Source organism: Dipodomys merriami, unplaced genomic scaffold, assembly GCF_024711535.1.
Source record: "Dipodomys merriami isolate MVZ:Mamm:240054 unplaced genomic scaffold, mDipMer1.0.p SCAF_20, whole genome shotgun sequence".
Lineage (NCBI taxonomy): Eukaryota > Metazoa > Chordata > Mammalia > Rodentia > Heteromyidae > Dipodomys > Dipodomys merriami.
The window spans coordinates 22,112,208-22,124,387 of NW_027203382.1; the positions used below are offsets into that span (position 1 = coordinate 22,112,208).

At 37.0% G+C, this 12,180-nt stretch overlaps 1 protein-coding gene across 1 annotated transcript in view; it reads right to left on the reverse strand.

Moving 5' to 3' along the window:
- Positions 1-1,615: 1,615 nt before the first annotated feature.
- Jmy (junction mediating and regulatory protein, p53 cofactor) overlaps positions 1,616-12,180 on the reverse strand; it is a 79,354-nt gene continuing 68,789 nt past the window's right edge. The window contains exon 11 of the mRNA XM_070031204.1: positions 1,616-7,234. The gene's annotated coding sequence lies outside the window, so the exon portion shown is untranslated. The remainder of the gene's footprint in view (positions 7,235-12,180) is intronic.

Consider the following 12,180-nt stretch of genomic DNA (forward strand, 5'->3'; position numbering starts at 1 on the left):
TTGTTGGCTAGCATGAGCCTGCTGCTGAAAGCATTCTTGCACCTGTCTCCTGATTCAGGTGGAGATCTACTTCAGCTGAGTTAAATTACCCAGTTACAATGAGCAGACATCTAACTTGCAGATGTCTGGCAGTTTTCCATCACAGCTGGATGCAGTAGTGTATGACACTGTTTTCCAAATCCTTGTCTTACACTTGAACTTGTCTTTTAAATTTCAGCCTTTCTTTAGGATTTATCTTTCTGTTCTAATTATGTTTTTCTTATGCACATTGGCCATTTCATTTTTTATGAATTTGCTTGATCAAGCCTCATACCCTTTAAACTGCACTGACTTCTGTTGAATTATGAACAGTCTGAACATGTTTAAACTCAACTTGTATTACTGATGTGTAGAAATTTAATTCATAATTATTTGTTATCAGGAAAACTTAGAGGAACTTTGAAGTCTACTAATTTAGGTAGTTAGAGTTTTCCACACATACAACCTGTCCTTAAAGAGTTCATGTTTTTATCTTTCAAATCCTTATACCTTCTATTGTTTTCTTGTCTATATGCAATGCTACTGCTGCTGCTGACATCATGGAGAGGAACAATGATGAAATATATGCATTGCCATATGTGTATCATATACATGTATGAATATGAGAAACAGTACCCATTACTCTCCAACATTAAGAAGCTCTGCTACCTCATGATGCCCAGGCTCTCCCTTTCCTTCTTTGAAGAGCTACAATTATACAGCTAAGCAAATGTGGTGGGAAATTGATAGGACACAGTTAACAGGGGACCTACTTGAAGGACAGAAAGTCTTTAGTGAAAACCTGAATCTCAGTGGAAACCTGAAGGATGAAGTATTGGTTTGCTAGAGTTGCTATAACAAAAGTACCACAGGATGGGTGGGTTAAACTGTTGCAGTTCATCTCACGGTTCTGGTGTCCAGAAGTCCAAAGTTGTGTTGACAAGATTGGGTTCATCTGAAGGCAGTGAGGGAATTTATTACAAGCTTCTCAACTTATACAGCCTATTCTTTGTGCCTCCGTCTCTGTCTCTTTCTCTTTTTTTTGTTTGATTATAGGGCTTGAACTCTGGGCCTGGGTCCTGTCCCAAATCTCTTCAGGTCAAGGCTAGCGCTCTACCACTTGAGCCACAGCACCACTTCTGGCTTTTCATGTTTATGTGGTACTGAGGAATCGAACCCAGGGCTTCATGTATGCCAGGCAAGCAATGTACCATTAAGCCACATTCCTAGCCCTGAAAGTGTTTAATTTTTCTTATCTCCTTCAATTTAGATTTTAAGAATTCAAAACCTTTCCTACGAATTCAGGAGGATCGTAGAGTTCAAGGCCAGCCTGGACTATATAAGTAGACTCTGTCTCAAATAATAAGGGTTTTTTTTTAAACCTTCCAATTTTGAAAAACAGAATTTTCAAACCCATATTTGTACATAGAAGAGAGATACTGGCACAAATACAGCTACCATTGAAATACTTACCAACAAACAGCACACTGTAACTTGAATACACAATGACATGACAAAAGTGCCCAAGTTGCTATACTCCTCCTTTCTGAAACAGAAATACCTCTACTCCTATTTTAAATAATCCAAATCAGCTTAATTCAAATAAATATCCTTTATTAAAGAAAAGAAGGAATATTGTTAAGCACCAAAAACTGTATGTTGTTACATTGCATGTACAATAAGAGAAAGGTGATTGCAATACTTGGTGTACAAGTACTTAACTCTGAAGTCATGAGTGTAAAAAACATGAAATACAAAGCAATACAATAATTACAATGCAGAAAAGTTGCACTAAAGAGCAAAAGGCAACAGTCAAAACAATTATTGGAGATTTCATAGTATTGCTATAAATGCTTGTTTAGTAGTTTTCTTTTTACTTTTAATACTTTAGAATGTTAATTGAGCATATTTAAGTATTGCAGATTTGCAAGAGCTGGCATTTACATTACACTGTGTATATTGTCTTTTTAATGTAGTGGTGGTAAAAGCAACCTTAAAAGCCAAGCACAATGTGCTAGTGTTTTGTTTCTCTACCTTTACAATATTGCACAAAGCTAGTAAATGGTGAATCATTTTGTCATTATAATTTTCATTCACCCAGAATGGCTACAAGAAAAAAAAAAGTCAGTTTCATTAGCCCTAATGGGCTTTTATTCATGCAAAATGATTTGCAGCCTTCCGTTTTTCATTAACTACATATTATGGTGTCACACTTAGCAATAACATACAGTTCAATGAGAAATTCAGTGAGCCAATGTGGATTGTGTCAAAGTCAAGAAAGCCAGAAGTCACTGTAGGGGTTGCATAATCTACCCCTTTTGGTTCATACAAAGGAGTAATGCCACTTTGTGATTATGGAGACTTGTTAAAAATGGTAAAACGAGTATTGGGGAAAGTTGGGAAAACTCTTTGATATTTAACCACAGAACATGCAAGTTAAAAAAAAAAGCAATTCCTGTTAAAACTGAACTAAATAGCCAATACTCATCTCTTTTGCTTTCACCTAAACGTCCCTTTTTTCAAGCATCTTTCTTCCCTACCCTCAACTCCCCAAACTAAGCCCTTGTGGTTGTGCCTGAATTTACAAAAACAAAAACAAAACAAACTTCCTCTCATCCTCAAAACCCAACTGCATTGAAACTGTGTAAAATTCCCCCCTCCCCCCGATTCTAACATGTTAACCTCAGAGGTATCTTCTATACATGCACCCTACAGTGGCATAAATGTGCTTGTGTTGTAAAAGGTGGGAAACATAAATTTGGAATCAATCAAGTACATCATGTAAGTGCCAAGTTATCTGTTTACTACAAGTAAAACATAGACAATTTTAGAATAAACACATCTTTGGAATAACTCAATGGGCAAACATTAAATGTACACACATGCACCGCACACACACTCAGAATCTAGACTCTCTCCCACCTTTAAAAAGCCTCTGTTTATAGACATGATAGTTTAGGCAATATTATAAATTCATTTTGTAGGAAAACCTTTTAAATTGCACTATATATTCATCATAGGATTAAAAAATACTACTGCTTCATTTTACAAAGCAATTAAGCAGACACTCTTCTTAATGTGCTTTAACTAAAGAAAACTTTGCAGCAAAGTCCAGAGATTACTACTGAGTTGGTCAGTAGCACTAAATAAATGCAGTGTGCTCAACAGTAAGGTGCTGCTACTTTCTTATGCCTCTTCCATCTCAAGTACATCTTGTTGCTCATTCTCTAACACTATGCTAAGCATTAAAGGGAAAATAAAATCTGTTTAAATGCACATTTACTTTATATTTCTTTTCAGTGCAAGAATTCAGTGAAACTACAAGTTTCTGCTCTATCAAATGGCTGCATTATAACAAGGTATCTGCAAAAAATTTGAAATGTTTTACAGTTATTTGATATCTTTTGTTTGTCTCTAAATAACCTGGTAAGAAATATTGATTCCGGGGCTGGGAAGGTGGCTCAGTGGTAGAGCACTTGCCCTGCATGCATGAGGCCCTGGGTTCTATTCCTCAGCACCACATAAGCAAAAAGAAAAAAAAAGCCGAAAGTGGCACTGTGGCTCAAGTAGTAGAGCTCTAGCCTTGAGCTGAAGAGCTGAGGGACAGCGCCCAGGCCCAGAGTTCAGGCCCCATGACTGGACCCCAAAAAAAAAAAAAAAAAAAAAAGAAATATTGATTCCCTGATAGGGCTTATCAGGACCCAAAAGTACTTTACAGGTTGGTATCTGTTTAGTGTACAATACTTAAATGATTTAATAAACCTGGGGGAGAGGGGGAAAAGAACCAAATTTCTTGTAATTTTTTAAAAAGATTTTTTAAGTGTAAAAGCATGTATTTAATTCAATAAATTTAGTGAATATAATTTCAAATCTTATGAAATGTGCAAGATTAACTACATGACCTGTATACTGACACTATCTCACAGAGAAGATGCTGCCCCCACTAGCTTTTCCACCATTTTAAGAGTTTAATTCTCAGGGTCTATAAATGCTAAAGTATGCTCTGTAATTTAACATATATTACGATGTAAGGTGGCCATGCCATATTATCAACTACTGTTATTACAGAGTTCAATTTCGTTGCAACAATGATTTCCCCCTTTTATTATAGTCAACCAGAGTACTCAGGTAATGGGAGAAGTTCTGCACTCCCTTGACAGAAATACAGCTGTGCTCACTTACAACATGAGTATCTTTATGCAATGTTTTATGATGCTTACAAACTCAAGAAAACTATAAAATTTACTACAAAGTATACTTTTAAAAATCCTCATTAAGGGCTGGGAATGTGGCTTAGTGATGAGTTCTTGCCTAGCATGCATGAAGCCCTAGGTTCCGTTCCTCAGTACCACCACAGAAAAAGCCAGAAGTGGCACTGTGGCTCAAATGGGAGAGGGCTGGGCTTGAGCACAAGGAGGCTCAGGACAGCACCCAGGCCCTGAGTTCAAGCCCAACAACCCACAAACAAAAAACCCTCATTAAGCAAGGCATTTCTTCATACTTTAATAGACACCTTTTAAACCACTATGATTATTTTTTCTATACATGCTATGTTGGTTTTATATATACAATTTTGGTTGTATTAGCAGGGGGAATATTTGAAATTGATGGTCAAATGAGCCTAATCTCAAAACATTAACAAGTCATTGTCTCCTGGTTTTCCCATTTTAAATACAATGCAATTGTGACTCATTAGGTAAATTAACTTCTAAACTGATTCACCATAAAGTAAGCAGCTGTTTATGGATACAGAGATGACACAGAAGTATAACTGTAAGATATTCTCAATTGTACAGAAGTACAGAAAAGTTTGGAATTGAGATTGTGATCACCTAAAGTACCATGAATCGAAATATGGTTGGTTTGTACTGACGCAATTATTGTGGGGCTCTGAAGCTTAAATTAATGAGGGCCAGTTGGTGATATCTTTAAGGACAAGTGGACACTATTTTAAATGCTATTGTCAGTGAGTAACTCTATTATTTGTGACTATAGTAACTTATAATCTGATTTGAAGCGGAACTCTGAGCCTTTTGGTAACTCAGGTAAGCACTACATAATGGGCCTACACCCAGCCTGAGACCCTAATCCTGCACAGAGAAATAGATGAGTAGGGGAAAATAATTTCCCAGAAATTATTAGCTGGCTGCCAACAAGGCTTCAGCCATGTCTTTCAAGTGTGGGGAGTACCTAGAGCACTAGAGTGGGAACTGCTGAGGACTGGGAGTGCATCTAGTATCTCATACACACTTTCCACACAAGGCTCAGGAGGACAGATAACAGGATCCTTTTTAAAGTGAGCCTGGTTTTTAAAGGAACCCCAGCTTTAACACTAAGTGGGTGTAAATCTCTCTCAATACATTAGAATTCCAGTGTTTGTTTTTCTAAAGTGGAAAGAAATGAATAAAACTTAGGTTATGAACAAGCATCGACAAAGTTGAATACATAAAATATTGATAGACAGATCCATGAAAAACTAAATACATGAAACTAATACGTGCTTTTAAGTTAAAAAATTCAAATGGATTAATGTGGCCAATAGTGCTTTGGATAATAAAACATATTCTAATTCTAATGTTTTACTGACAAAAGGATATACCAGCCCATCCACCCTCATTTTAGGATGAAGTTTATATAGTAGGATCTGCATTTTTAATCATTTCAGATAGGAATTAGGCTAGAACTGAAATAAGTTTCATGATACTATGCAGAAGCTCCTAATCTCATTAATAATCACAATACTAACATTTAAGTGTGTAGATTTTGTCTTATATAACCTGTGGCCAAACTTTTCTCCATTATTATTTTAAAGAAAATAACATTTAAAAATGACAAGAATATGAATGGTTTTTCTCTAGGAAAACAGTTAAAACACACAGGAGTGTTTACTACTGTACTGTTTTCTGGGGTGAGGCCAAAGAGCTCCTTGTTAAGTAAGTTCTTTTTGGTATTTCAATCCTCAGCTCCCTGCATAAAGGCCAAGTTCTGCCTTAAGCAGAATTACACTGAAAACGAGGCGACCATACCTCCCGGTATGCAAGCCCACAGCAGTCCTACTGATACTCCATGACGGCTCTATGCACAAAAATATATCCTTCAAGACCCTATCCTCAGCTAAATCATCACCCAGAGCTGCAGATGTTTAAAAGTCAAGTGACAATAACAAAGGTTCGCTCTCAAAGTTCTAGTCAAAGCATTTGAAGACTGAAATGCCAAAGAGGCTTTTCTGTTTATCTACTTTCTGTACCTTTGCAGAGCATGTGTGTCTCACTGTGGATCATAATAAAAACACAAAATGTGCATGGTAGAGTTGTGATCTGCATTCCTATTTTTGAATCCTGATTTCTGATTCTAAACAGGAAAGTCATGTTATAATAAACAATAGCTCAAACAAAAAAACCAAAAATAATTTGAAATATCAAATTACAAAGTACTGCTTTTGATAAACAAGGATGCACATAAATTCAAACTATTACAAATTCAGAATTATGAAAACCTATTTAAAAGTATGGAAATTTGAACTCCAAACCCTTACAAAGTGTAAGACTGGGTGGCCTTCTAAAAATAAGTCTTGTTAAATACATCATGTTGTAGTACACACATTAATAGGTCTAACTCTTGTTGGATTTTCAGATGTTGAACATCATTGTGAAAATTCCTTTAGAGATAAGTGATTTGGAAATTTTAAGTGCATTTCCACTTGATAATTTTAATTCCTGACTTACAGCTACCACAACAAACTTTTCTTTTCAGGGTGCTGTAGTATTTCTACAAGATGATATGGAAGAAGCTCTGTTTTTCAGTACATCTTCTCAGTACATTGCAAGATGGATCTCTAAGCAGTCTCAAAATATCTCATAGTAGATCTTTGTCAACCCAGTGTGTTTTCTTCCAAGCCAGAGTGACCCCTAGCCTAGCTGGGCACTAGAAGGAGATATACAAGTGGATGGATGAGAAAATTTATAAAAGACAGCTGTCTCTGGAAGGTCTTTTCTCCATTGTAGCCAGGAATATTGCACATCTAAACTAATCAACTGGAATGACTGGAAAAAGCAATAACCTACCAATGGTGCTTCCTTTTTTTTTTCAGCCTACTCAGCCAGTATACTTTGGATCTAATATAATCCAATTCTGGACTCAAGAGTTTAAAAGTTTTGTTTTCCAAAAGGATTGGAACTAATCTTCATCTGTAGGTTTTTTCTTTCTTCTAAGACACCTGTTTGTAAACAAATAAAAGTGTTTTAAAAAAAAAGATTTTAAATATGAAGAAGGAAGTTACTAAAACTGTATTAGGAAGGGGAGGGGAGAGGGTAATGGAAGAATGATGGGGGAAAGAGACTGGAATACATTGTACAAATGCATGAAAATGTTACAATAAAATCCCCTTTTTTGTATAGCTAACATATGCCAATTAAAAATGTCTTCTTAAAAATTGTATATATATGTTCCCTAACACCCAAGATGAACATTGATGGGTTTTTCTTTAAAGGTGGTGGTACACAAGAAACTCTTTTGTAAATCAGGCACTGGTGGCCTACTCCTATAATCCTGGCTAGTCAGAAAACTGAGATCTGAAGATTATAGTCCAAAAAGCCAACCATGGCAGGAAAACTCATAAGACTCATCTCCAATTAACCACTGAAAAAGCCAGAAGTAGAGCTGTGGCTCAAGTGGTAGACTGCTAGGAGAAGTGGGGGGAAAAAAGTTTATGGACAACACTTAGGCCCTGAGTGTAAGCCCCAGGACCAGCAGCAAACAAAAAAAGAGAAACCCTTTGTTAGAAGGACATGTTTGTCTTTTAAGTAATAAAAATTAAAACAATGATTTTAAAAGAATTTTGATCAATGCTAAAAGACTGTTAAACTCGCTGTCATTTTTATGTCATAACTATATTTTATGTCCTGATAATTTATATAAAAGCTACATATTGGCTGGGTGCCAGCAGCTCATGCTTATAAGCTACTCAGATCCAAGATATCATGGGTTCAGAGGCAGCCCAATATAAAAGTCCATATGACTCTTCCATCCAATTAACTAGCAAAAATGATGGTTAATGGAAGCATGGCTCAAATAGAGTGTCAGCCAAGAGGGGATAAACCAAGCAGGACTGCAGGGTCTTGAATTCAAGCCCCAGTACCAGCATAAAATGAAAACAACAACAACAACAAAAATCCCTATATATCACAGGGTAAATTCAGTCTCAAACGTTTGTCTCACAAACTGCCACCTGTTTTTTTATTCAAAATTACTGTTTCAGAAATATGAACTTACCTGTAGTCAAGGTATATATATATATATATATATATATATATATATATATACATATATATATATTTATATATGTACTCATAGTATTATTTATATTGAAAATCAATACTAAAATTTATATAGAGACCCAAAAGACCCCAAGCAACAAAAGTAATCCTCAGCAAAAAGCAACATCATAAGTATCACAATAACTGACTTTAAATTACAGTACAAGAGCCATAGTAAAATGGCACTAGCATAAAGAGAGACTTGAAGAGCAATGGACCAAAGACTTAACATATAATCACACATCTACACTCATCTAACAGAGGGCCAAAAGACAAAAATTCTGGGAAAACTGGCTACAGAAAGGCAGAAGACTAACAAGTTGTTAAAAACAAAAACAAAACAAACATAAAAAACTCCAAATGGATTAAACATTGTAATATAAGACTTGAAACTACTAAGGGAAAACACTGGGAAACTTTGAAAGATAATCCTTAAGTAATTATTTCCTGAATTAGGGACTCTAATAATGCAAGCAAACCCAACAAAAATTGACAAATAGGATTGCATCAAAGTTTCTGTATATTAAAAATTACCAGAACAAAAGATAGGTAACACAAGGAGAAAATCACCACCAAAATTCAATAAAGTTAATGACCAGAATATACTAAGACCTCAAAAAATTAAAAAGCAAATGAATAATCCAATTAGAACTGAACAGACAATTCTCAGGAGAAATACAAAAATGGCTACTTTAGAAAGAAATGTTTGATATCGTTAGCCACAAAGAAAATGTGTATCAAAACTACAATGAAATTCCCCCTCTATATAACTAATGTAAGCTAAAACAAACCTACATTGAGATCCCATTATACCACAGTCCAAATGACCATCAAGAAAGCAAACAAGAAATTCTGGTGAAGAGGAAAAAGAAACCTTCATACACTGTTGGTGGGAATGTAAACTAATGCAACTACTATAAATCAGTACAGAAGATCCTCAAAACATTAAAGACAGAGCTTATGATCCCACCAGACCATTCTTGGGCATATATACAAAGGAAAGTAAATCAATATACAAATGAGATAACTGTATGCCTATGCTATCTAACAGTGTGTTTTCCTTTCAGTATTGTGTAATACATGCCAGCCATAAACAGTCCCTTACATCTAATTAAAAAAAAAAAAAAGGCACAGGGGCTGGGAATGTGGCTTAGTAGAATGGGGCTCAGTGGCAGAATGCCTGCCTAGAGTTCACGAAGCCCTAGGTTTGATTCCTCAGTGCCACATAAACAGAAAAAGCTAGAAGTGGTGCTGTGGCTCAAATGGTAGAGTGCTACCCTTGAGCAAAAGCAGCTCAGGGAGAGTGCCAGGCCCTGAGGAAAAAGCACAGGCCAGGTGGTGGTAGCTCACACCTGTAATCCTATGAGGCTGACATCTGAGGATCACAGTTCAAAGCCAGCAGGGGCAGGAAAGTCAGTGAGATTCTCAAATTAAACATCAGAAAACCAGAAGTGGTGCTGTGGCTCAAAGTGGTAGAGTACTAGCCTTGAGAAAGGAGTTCAGGGACAGCGTACAGGTCCCAGTTCAAGCCCCACAACAGCTAAAAAAGACCAAAAAAAAAAAAAAATTCAAATACATCATGTACTGTATTCTTAATACATGATATTAAGGAAATACCATTAGTAGCCAGAAACTATAAATTACACCTCTGACTGTTGAATTATACACAATGCTGATGAAATGTCTTCTGTCAGGCAGACCTGGTAAGAAGAGAGAAGACAGATAAAGACACAGCCTGAGCAGTTGATGTGCCAGGTTTAGACCACTGCAGGCTAGCTGTAATGAAAAGCTAATATGTGGAATCAGCACCATGACAGTTTTAGCTATACGCTAAGGAACAGTCTGGGAGACAACACGCTATATAACAAGAACAGAGCAATGGAAGAGAATCTGCAAGTATCTACAGCAGAAACCATTCCCAGTTGAACAAACCCGAGTCTCTAAGATATTTGAGAAGACATAGTGATATATTTAGTGTACCTATGGTACAGGCGAAAATGATTTTAAATAAGTGAGCCATACAAGTGAGTTATATAAGACTGCAATAAAGCAAGAACAATGGTATTGCTGAAGGTTGGCTGAAGCATGGGAACACATAACCCTGGTACACATGGAGCAACAGAGTAGAAATAGAATAACATTTCCCTAATATTTCCATACCCAAAAGGCACAGGTAAAATTACTACTTTTAACAACATTTTATTTGATATAGCCAAATAATGTCTTCTATATTTTAACTATTATTTTACTTCTAATTTTTGGCAATATTGAAGTTTTGAACTCAGAGTTGCACATTTGCTAGGTAAGCACTTGAAGTTGATTGAAGCCATGACCTCAGCATTTTTTCTTTTTAAAAATTTTTTTGGCCAGTCTAGGGGCTTGAACTCAGGACCTGAGAGCTGTCCCTGAGCCTCTTTGTGCTCAAGGCTAGTGCTCTACCACTTGAGCCATATTACCATCTCCAGATTGTTCTGAGTAGTTGATTGGAGATAGAGTGTCAAAGACTACTGAGTGCTGGTAGCTCAATCCTAGCTACTGAGGAGGCTGAGATCTGAGGATCATGGTTTAAAGCCAGCCCAGGCAAGAAAGTCCATGAGACTCTTATCTCCAATAAACCACTCAAAAACTGGAAGTGGTACTGTGGCTCAAACGGTAGAGTGCTTGCCTTGAGCTGAAGAACTCAGGGACAGCACCCAATTTCAAGCCCAATGACCGGCCAAAAAAAAAAAACAAAAAAACAAAACCAAGAGTGTCAAAGACTTTGGTCAGACTGGTTTCAAACCATGTTATTCAGCTCTCATTCAGACTCTTGAGTAGCTATGATTACAGGCATGAGCCCCCCAAGTGCCTGGCTACATTTTGCTTTTATTTAATAACTTCTTTTTCAGATAGAATCTGAGCTTATTACTTGGGTGGCCTTGGACCGTGCTCTTCCTACTTAAACCTCCCACACAGCTGAGAATGCAGCTGTCAGCCAACATACCCATCTTGTTCTTGAGACAGGATTATGCCGTTTCCGCCTAGGCTGGCATTGAATTTTCAACCCTCCTATGTCCACCACCCAAGTATCAAAATTACAGATGTTGGGCTGGGAATGTGACTTAGTGGTAGAGAGCTTGTCTAGCATGCATAACGCCCTGAGTTTGATTCCTCAGTACCACATAAACAGAAAAAGCTGGAAGTGGTGCTCTGGTTCAAGTAGTAGAGTGCTACCCTTGAGCAAAAGAAGCTCAGATACAGTGCCAAGGCCCTGTGTTCAAGCCCCAGGACTGGCAAGAAGAAAAAAAAATTGTAGATGTTCAAAACCATACCCAGTTATTCTTATTATTTAAAAATGTAGTGAGCCTGGCTCTGGTGGCTCACACCTGTAATCCTAGCTACTCAAGAGGCTGAGATCTGAGAATCACAGTGAAAAGCCAGCACAGGCAAGAAAAGTTCGTGAGGCTCATCTCCAATAAACCACAAGAAAACCAGAAGTGGCACTGTGGCTCAAGTGGTAGAGCGCTTGCCTTTAGCTGAAGAGCTGAGGGACAGCGCCCAAGCCCAGAGTTCAAGCCCCATAACTGACCAAAAAAAAAAAAAAAAAAAAAAAAGTAATAGACCTGAACTCGATTACTTAGCAGAATGCTACATGTATTACTAGTTTTAAAGGTTCAGAAAGCTAACTATCCAAACAATGCAATCATTTTCTACACTGACCTTAGAAACTCCTTTGTGGGGGGGGGGGGGGGGAACTGATAAAAGGGAATGAAATTGACTGGAATATATTATAAACGTGGAATGTAAGAATGAAATCCTCTCCCTCCCATACTTAATGTAAGCTAATTAAACAAGAAAAGCAAACTTG